This window comes from Lygodium microphyllum, unplaced genomic scaffold (genome assembly GCF_053477565.2).
Source record: "Lygodium microphyllum isolate KBCC unplaced genomic scaffold, Lygodium_microphyllum_v1.1.10 scaffold_129, whole genome shotgun sequence".
Taxonomy (NCBI): Eukaryota; Viridiplantae; Streptophyta; class Polypodiopsida; order Schizaeales; family Lygodiaceae; genus Lygodium; species Lygodium microphyllum.
This window is the reverse complement of record NW_028229612.1, coordinates 151,198-161,197: the sequence shown is the minus strand read 5'-3', so window position 1 is coordinate 161,197 and position 10,000 is coordinate 151,198.

The window sequence follows — 10,000 nt, the reverse complement described above, 5'->3', positions numbered from 1 at the left end:
GAATTTTTGAAGGGGGGGGGGGGGGGAGGGGGGGGGCCGAATTTTTGAGGGGGGGGGGGGGGAGGGGGGGGGTTGGTGTGTGTAGAGAGGGGCCGAATTTTGAAGGGGGGGGGGGGGGGGGGCGAATTTTTGAGGGGGGTGGGGGGGGGGGGAGGGGTGGTGTGGTGTGTGTTGAGAGGGGGGGGGGGGAGGGGGGCAGAATTCTTGAGCGGGCGTCATGGTGGGTGGGTGGGTGTGTTAAGGGGAGGGGAGCACGTCGCGTCGTCATGTCAACACACACCACACCACCCCTCCCCCCCCCCCTCAAAAATCCCCCCCCCTCAACACACACCACACCACCCCTCCCCTTCCCCCCCCCCTCCAAATTTCGCCCCCCCTCAAAACACACCACCCCACCCCTCCCCCCCCCCCCCCGCCCCCAAAAAATTCGCCCCCCCCCCAACACACACCACCCCACCCCCCCCCCAAAAAATTCGGCCACCCCCCTCAACACACACCTCCCCACCCTTCCCCCCCCCCCGCCCCCAACACACACCACCCCTCCCCCCCCCCAAAAATTCGCCCCCCCCTCAATACACACCTCCCCACCCTTCCCCCCCCCCCCTCAACACACACCACACCACACCACACCACCCCTCCCCTTCCCCCCCTCCAAATTTCGCCCCCCCCTCAACACACACCACCCCACCCCTCCCCCCCCCTCCAAAATTCGCCCCTTCTCCCCCCCAAAAATTCGCCCCCCCCCCCCCCCCCCCCTCAACACACACCACACCACACCACCCCTCCCCCCCCCTCAAAAATCCCCCCCCTCAACACACACCACACCACCCCTCCCCTTCCCCCCCTCCAAATTTTGCCCCCCCCTCAACACACACCACCCCACCCCTCCCCCCCCCGCCCCCAAAAAATTCGCCCCCCCCCAACACACACCACCCCACCCCCCCCCCCCCCCAAAATTCGGCCACCCCCCTCAACACACACCACACCACACACCCCCTCCCCCCCCTCCAAAATTTGCCCCCCCCCCCCCCCCCCCCCCCGCCCCCAACACAAACCACCCCTCCCCCCCCCAAAAAATTCGCGCCCCCCCCCCTCAATACACACCTCCCCACCCCCCCCCCCCCTCAACAAACACCACACCACCCCTCCCCCCCCCTCAAAAATCCCCCCCCCCCCCAACACACACCACACCACACCACCCCTCCCCCCCCCCCCCCAAAAAAATCCCCCCCCCCGCCCCCCTCAACACACACCACCCCACCCCCCCCCCCACAACACACACCACACAACCCCTCCCCCCCCCTCAAAAATTCCCTGCCCCCCCCTCAACACACACCACACCACCCCTCCCCCCCCCTCAAAAATCCCCCCCCCCCCTCAACACACACCACACCACACCACCCCTCCCCCCCCCCCCCCACCTCCAAATTTTGCCCCCCCCCTCAACACACACCACACCACACCACCCCTCCCCCCCCCTCCAAAATTCGCCCCCCCCCCCCCCCTCAACACACACCACCCCACCCCCCCCCTCAACACACACCACACCACCCCTCCCCCCCCCCCTCAAAAATCCCCCCCCCTCAACACACACCACACCACACCACCCCTCCCCTTCCCCCCCTCGAAATTTCGCCCCCCCCTCAACACACACCACCCCACCCCTCCCCCCCCGCCCCAAAAATTCGCCCCCCCCCTCAACACACACCACACCACACCACCGCTCTCCCCCCCCCCTCCAAAATTCGCCCCCCCCCAAAAAATTTCCCACCCCTCCCCCCTCAACACACACCACCCCACCCCCCCCCCCCAACACACACCACACCACCCCTCCCCCCCCCCCTCAACACACACCACACCACCCCTCCCCCCCCCCCCGCCCCCAAAAAATTCGCCCCCCTCCCCTCCCCCCCCTCCAAAATTTGCCCCCCCCCCCCCCCCCCCGCCCCCAACACAAACCACCCCTCCCCCCCCCAAAAAATTCGCGCCCCCCCCCCTCAATACACACCTCCCCACCCCCCCCCCCCCCTCAACAAACACCACACCACCCCTCCCCCCCCCTCAAAAATCCCCCCCCCCCCCAACACACACCACACCACACCACCCCTCCCCCCCCCCCCCCAAAAAAATCCCCCCCCCCGCCCCCCTCAACACACACCACCCCACCCCCCCCCCCACAACACACACCACACAACCCCTCCCCCCCCCCTCAAAAATTCCCTGCCCCCCCCTCAACACACACCACACCACCCCTCCCCCCCCCCTCAAAAATCCCCCCCCCCCCTCAACACACACCACACCACACCACCCCTCCCCCCCCCCCCCACCTCCAAATTTTGCCCCCCCCCTCAACACACACCACACCACACCACCCCTCCCCCCCCCTCCAAAATTCGCCCCCCCCCCCCCTCAACACACACCACCCCACCCCCCCCCTCAACACACACCACACCACCCCTCCCCCCCCCCCTCAAAAATCCCCCCCCCTCAACACACACCACACCACACCACCCCTCCCCTTCCCCCCCTCGAAATTTCGCCCCCCCCTCAACACACACCACCCCACCCCTCCCCCCCCGCCCCAAAAATTCGCCCCCCCCCCTCAACACACACCACACCACACCACCGCTCTCCCCCCCCCCTCCAAAATTCGCCCCCCCCCAAAAAATTTCCCACCCCTCCCCCCTCAACACACACCACCCCACCCCCCCCCCCCCAACACACACCACACCACCCCTCCCCCCCCCCCTCAACACACACCACACCACCCCTCCCCCCCCCCCCGCCCCCAAAAAATTCGCCCCCCTCCCCTCCCCCCCCTCCAAAATTTGCCCCCCCCCCCCCCCCCCCCCGCCCCCAACACAAACCACCCCTCCCCCCCCCAAAAAATTCGCGCCCCCCCCCCTCAATACACACCTCCCCACCCCCCCCCCCCCTCAACAAACACCACACCACCCCTCCCCCCCCCTCAAAAATCCCCCCCCCCCCCAACACACACCACACCACACCACCCCTCCCCCCCCCCCCCCCAAAAAAATCCCCCCCCCCGCCCCCCTCAACACACACCACCCCACCCCCCCCCCCACAACACACACCACACAACCCCTCCCCCCCCCCTCAAAAATTCCCTGCCCCCCCCTCAACACACACCACACCACCCCTCCCCCCCCCTCAAAAATCCCCCCCCCCCCCTCAACACACACCACACCACACCACCCCCCCCCCCCCCCCCCCACCTCCAAATTTTGCCCCCCCCCTCAACACACACCACACCACACCACCCCTCCCCCCCCCTCCAAAATTCGCCCCCCCCCCCCCCCCTCAACACACACCACCCCACCCCCCCCCTCAACACACACCACACCACCCCTCCCCCCCCCCTCAAAAATCCCCCCCCCCTCAACACACACCACACCACACCACCCCTCCCCTTCCCCCCCTCGAAATTTCGCCCCCCCCTCAACACACACCACCCCACCCCTCCCCCCCCGCCCCAAAAATTCGCCCCCCCCCTCAACACACACCACACCACACCACCGCTCTCCCCCCCCCCTCCAAAATTCGCCCCCCCCCAAAAAATTTCCCACCCCTCCCCCCTCAACACACACCACCCCACCCCCCCCCCCCAACACACACCACACCACCCCTCCCCCCCCCCCTCAACACACACCACACCACCCCTCCCCCCCCCCCCGCCCCCAAAAAATTCGCCCCCCCCCCCCCCCCCCCAACACACACCACTCCACCCCCCCCCCAAAAAAATTCGGCCACCCCCCTCAACACACACCACACCACACCACCCCTCCCCCCCCCTCCAAAATTCGCCCCCCCCCCCCCCCCCCCCCCCCCCTCAACACACACCACCCCACCCCACCCCCTCAACACACACCACACCACACCACACCACCCCTCCCCCCCCCCCCAAAATTCGCCCCCCCCCCCTCAATACACACCTCCCCACCCTTCCCCCCCCCCCCTCAACACACACCACACCACACCACACCACACCACCCCTCCCCTTCCCCCCCTCCAAATTTCGCCCCCCCCTCAACACACACCACCCCACCCCTCCCCCCCCTCCAAATTTCGCCCCTTCTCCCCCCCAAAAATTCGCCCCCCCCCCCCCTCCCTCAACACACACCACACCACACCACCCCTCCCCCCCTCACCCCCCTCAACACACACCACCCCACACCACCCCTCCCCCCCCCAAATATCCCCCCCCCCAACACACACCACCCCACCCCCCCCCCCAACACACACCTCACCACCCCTCCCCCCCCCTCAAAAATTCCCCCCCCCCCCTCAACACACAAAACACCACCCCTCCCCCCCCCCCTCAAAACACACCACACCACACCACCCCTCCCCCCCCCCTCCAAATTTTGCCCCCCCCCCCCCCCCCAAAAAATTGGCCCCCCCCTCAACACACACCACACCACACCACCCCTCCCCCCCCTCCAAAACTCGCCCCCCACCCCCCTCAACACACACCACCCCACACCTCCCCTCCCCCCCCCAAAAATTTCCCCCCCCCCAACACACACCACCACATCCCCCCCCCCTCAACACACACCACACCACCCCTCCCCCCCCCCTCAAAAATCCCCCCCCCCCCCCCTCAACACACAAAACACCACCCCTCCCCCCCCCCCCCTCAAAAATCCCCCCCCCCCCCCAACACACACCACACCACACCACCCCTCCCCCCCCCTCCAAATTTTGCCCTCCCCCCCAAAAAATTGGCCCCCCCCTCAACACACACCACCCCTCCCCCCCCCCTCCAAAATTCGCCCCCCCCACCCCTCAAAAATCCCCCCCCCCCTCAACACACACCACACCACACCACACCAACCCTCCCTTCCCCCCTCCAAATTTCGCCTTCCCCTCAACACACACCACCCCACCCCTCCCCCCCCCCCCCCCAAAAATTCGCCCCCCCCCGTCCAAATTTCGCCCCTTCCCCCCCCAAAAATTCCCCCCCCCCCCCTCAACACACACCACCCCACACCACGCCTCCCCCCCCTCAAAAATTCCCCCCCCCCCTCAACACACACCACACCACACCACACCAGCCCTCCCCCCCCCTCAAAAATCCCCCCCCCTCAACACACACCACACCACCCCTCCCCTTCCCCCCCTCCAAATTTCGCCCCCCCCTCAACACACACCACCCCACCCCTCCCCCCCCCGCCCCCAAAAAATTCGCCCCCCCCGCAACACACACCACCCCACCCCCCCCCCCCCCCCAAAAATTCGGCCACCCCCCTCAACACACACCACACCACACACCCCCTCCCCCCCTCCAAAATTCCCCCCCCCCCCCCCCCCCCCCCCGCCCCCAACACAAACCACCCCTCCCACCCCCCCCCAAAAATTCGCGCCCCCCCCCTCAATACACACCTCCCCACACCCCCCCCCTCAACAAACACCACACCACCCCTCCCCGCCCCCTCAAAAATCCCCCCCCCCCCCTCAACACACACCACACCACCCCTCCCCCCCCCCCCAACACACACCACCCCACCCCCCCCCAACACACACCACACAACCCCTCCCCCCACCTCAAAAATTCCCCGCCCCCCCCTCAACACACACCACACCACCCCTCCCCCCCCCCCCTCAAAAATCCCCCCCCCCCCCCCCCTCAACACACACCACACCACACCACCCCTCCCCCCCCCCCCCTCCAAATTTTGCCCCCCCCCCCCCCCCCAAAAATTGGCCCCCCCCCTCAACACACACCACACCACACCACCCCTCCCCCCCCTCCAAAATTCGCCCCCCCCCCCCCCCCCCCTCAACACACACCACCCCACCCCCCCCCTCAACACACACCACACCACCCCTCCCCCCCCCCTCAAAAATCCCCCCCCCCCCTCAACACACACCACACCACCCCTCCCCTTCCCCCCCTCGAAATTTCGCCCCCCCCTCAACACACACCACCCCACCCCTCCCCCCCGCCCCAAAAATTCGCCCCCCCCTCCAAATTTCGCCCCTTCCCCCCCCTAAAATTCGCCCCCCCCCCTCAACACACACCACACCACACCACCGCTCCCCCCCCCCCCCTCCAAAATTCGCCCCCCCCCCCCCCCCCCCCCAAAAATTTCCCACCCCTCCCCCCTCAACACACACCACCCCACCCCCCCCCCCAACACACACCACACCACCCCTCCCCCCCCCCCCCCCCCTCAACACACACCACACCACCCCTCCCCCCCCCGCCCCCAAAAAATTCGCCCCCCCCCCCCCCCCCCGCCAACACACACCACTCCACCCCCCCCCCCAAAAAAATTCGGCCACCCCCCTCAACACACACCACACCACACAACACCACCCCTCCCCTTCCCCCCCTCCAAATTTCACTTTCCCCTCAACACACACCACCCCACCCCTCCCCCCCCCCCAAAAATTCGCCCCCCCCGTCCAAATTTCGCCCCTTCCCCCCCCAAAAATTGGCCCCCCCCCCTCAACACACACCACGCCACACCACCCCTCCGCCCCCCCCCCCCCCCTCAACACACACCACCCCACACCACACCACCCCTCCCCCCCCCCCCCCTCAACACACACCACACCACCCCTCCCCTTCCCCCCCTCCAAATTTCGCCCCCCCCTCAACACACACCACCCCACCCCTCCCCCGCCCCCGCCCCCAAAAAATTCGCCCCCCCCCAACACACACCACCCCACCCCCCCCCCCCAAAAAATTCGGCCACCCCCCTCAACACACACCACACCACCCCTCCCCCCCCCTCCAAAATTTGCCCCCCCACCCCCCGGCCCCAACACACACCACCCCTCTCCCCCCCCCCCAAAAATTCGCCCCCCCCCCCCCTCAATACACACCTCCCCACCCTTTCCCCCCCCCCCCCCCCTCAACACACACCACACCACCCCTCCCCCCCCTCTCAAAAATCCCCCCCCCCCTCAACACACACCACACCACCCCTCCCCTTCCCCCCCTCCAAATTTCGCCCACCCCTCAACACACATTACCCCACCCCTCCCCCCCCCCCCCAAAAATTCGCCCCCCCCCCCCTCAACACATACCACCCCACACCACACCACCCCTCCCCCCCCCCAAAAAAATCCCCCCCCCCCCCCCCGCCCTCAACACACACCGCCCCCCCCCCCCTCAACACACACCACACCACACCACCCCTCCCCCCCCCCCCTCAAAAATCCCCCCCCCCCTCAACACACACCACACCACACCACACCACACCACACCACACCACCCCTCCCCTTCCCCCCCTCGAAATTTCGCCCCCCCCCCAACACACACCACCCCACCCCTCCCCCCCCGCCCCAAAAATTCGCCCCCCCCTCCAAATTTCGCCCCTTCCCCCCTCGTCACTCCCCCACCCAACCCAACCCCGCGTCACCCCCATGACACGGCACACCCCCCCACCCCACCGCACCCCCCCACGACGCCCCCCCCCGCACCCCACCTCGAAAAACCCCGCTCCCTCCACGCCACACCACAAATGCCTCCGAAAACCCCGCTCGACCCACCCCACCCCGCGTCACCCCCCCACGACATGGCGCACCCCCCACCCCACCGCACCCCCCAACGACGCCGCCCCGCACCCCACCTCGAAAAACCCCGCTCCCTCCATACCACCCCACCACGCCTCCGAAAACCCCGCTCGACCCACCCCACCTCGCGTCAGCCCCCCACGACACGGCACACCCCCCACACCCCACCGCACCCCCCCACGACGCGGCGCATATCCCCCCCCCCCCCCCGCACCCCACCTCGAAAAACCCCACTCGACCCACCCAACCCCGCGTCACTCCCCCAGGACACGGCGCACCCCCCCACCCCACCGCACCCCCCCACGACGCGGCGCATATCCCCCCCCCCCCCGCACCCCACCTCGAAAAACCCCGCTCGACCCACCCCACCCCGCGTCACCCCCCCACGACACGACGCACCCCCCCACCCCACCGCACCCCCCCACGACGCCCCCCCCGCACCCCACCTCGAAAAACCCCGCTCCATCCACGCCACACCACCACGCCTCCGAAAACCCCGCTCGACCCACCCCACCCCGCGTCTCCCCCCCACGACACGGCGCACCCCCCACCCCACCGCACCCCCCAACGACGACGCCCCGCACCCCACCTCGAAAAACCCCGCTCCCTCCATACCACCCCACCACGCCTCCGAAAACCCCGCTCGACCCACCCCACCTCGCGTCAGCCCCCCACGACACGGCACACCCCCCACACCCCACCGCACCCCCCCACGACGCGGCGCATATCCCCCCCCCCCCGCACCCCACTCGACCCACCCAACCCCGCGTCACTCCCCCAGGACACGGCGCACCCCCCCACCCCACCGCACCCCCCCACGACGCGGCGCATATCCCCCCCCCCCCCCCCCGCACCCCACCTCGAAAAACCCCGCTCGACCCACCCCACCCCGCGTCACCCCCCCACGACACGGCGCACCCCCCCACCCCACCGCACCCCCCCACGACGCCCCCCCCCGCACCCCACCTCGAAAAACCCCGCTCCCTCCACGCCACACCACCACGCCTCCGAAAACCCCGCTCGACCCACCCCACCCCGCGTCTCCCCCCCACGACACGGCGCACCCCCCCACGACGCCCCCCCGCACCCCACCTCGAAAAACCGCGCTCCCTCCACAGCACCCCACCCCTCCTCCAAAAACCCCGCTCGACCACCCCCACCCCGCGTCACCCCCCACGACGCCCCCCCGCACCCCACCTCGAAAAACCCCGCTCCCTCCACAGCACCCCACCTCTCCTCCAAAAACCCCGCTTGACCACCCCAACCCCGCGTCACTCCCCCACGACACGGCGCACCCCCCCACCCCACCGCACCTCGAAAAACCCCGCGTCACCCCCCACGACGCCCCCCCGCACCCCACCTCGAAAAACCCCGCTCCCTCCATAGCACCCCACCTCTCCTCCAAAAACCCCGCTTGACCACCCCAACCCCGCGTCACTCCCCCATGACACGGCGCACCCCCCCACGACGCCCCCCCCGCACCCCACCTCGAAAAACCCCGCTCCCTCCACACCACCCCGCCACGCCTCCAAAAAACCGCGCTCGACCCACCCCACCCCGCGTCACGGTGCAGCCCCCACCCCAGCGCACCCCCCCACGACGCCCCCCCCCCCCCCACCCCACCTCGAAAAACCGCGCTCCATCCACAGCACCCCACCTCTCCTCCAAAAACCCCGCTCGACCAACCCCACCCCGCGTCTCCCCCCCACGACACGGCGCACCCCCCCACGACGCCCCCCCGCACCCCACCTCGAAAAACCGCGCTCCCTCCACAGCACCCCACCTCTCCTCCAAAAACCCCGCTCGACCACCCCCACCCCGCGTCACCCCCCACGACGCCCCCCCGCACCCCACCTCGAAAAACCGCGCTCCCTCCACAGCACCCCACCTCTCCTCCAAAAACCCCGCTTGACCACCCCAACCCCGCGTCACTCCCCCACGACACGGCGCACCCCCCCACCCCACCGCACGCCCCCGCGCACCCCACCTCGAAAAACCGCGCTCCCTCCACAGCTCCCCACCTCTCCTCCAAAAACCCCGCTCGACCACCCCCACCCCGCGTCACCCCCCACGACGCCCCCCCGCACCCCACCTCCAAAAACCCCGCTCCCTCCACAGCACCCCACCTCTCCTCCAAAAACCCCGCTCGACCACCCCAACCCCGCATCACTCCCCCACGACACGGCGCTCCCCCCCACGACACGGCGCACCCCCCCACGACGCCCCCGCGCACCCCACCTCGAAAAACCGCGCTCCCTCCACAGCTCCCCACGTCTCCTCCAAAAACCCCGCTCGACCACCCCCACCCCGCGTCACCCCCCACGACGCCCCCCCGCACCCCACCTCGAAAAACCACGCTCCCTCCACAGCACCCCACCTCTCCTCCAAAAACCCCGCTTGACCACCCCAACCCCGCGTCACTCCCCCACGACACGGCGCACCCCCCCACCCCACC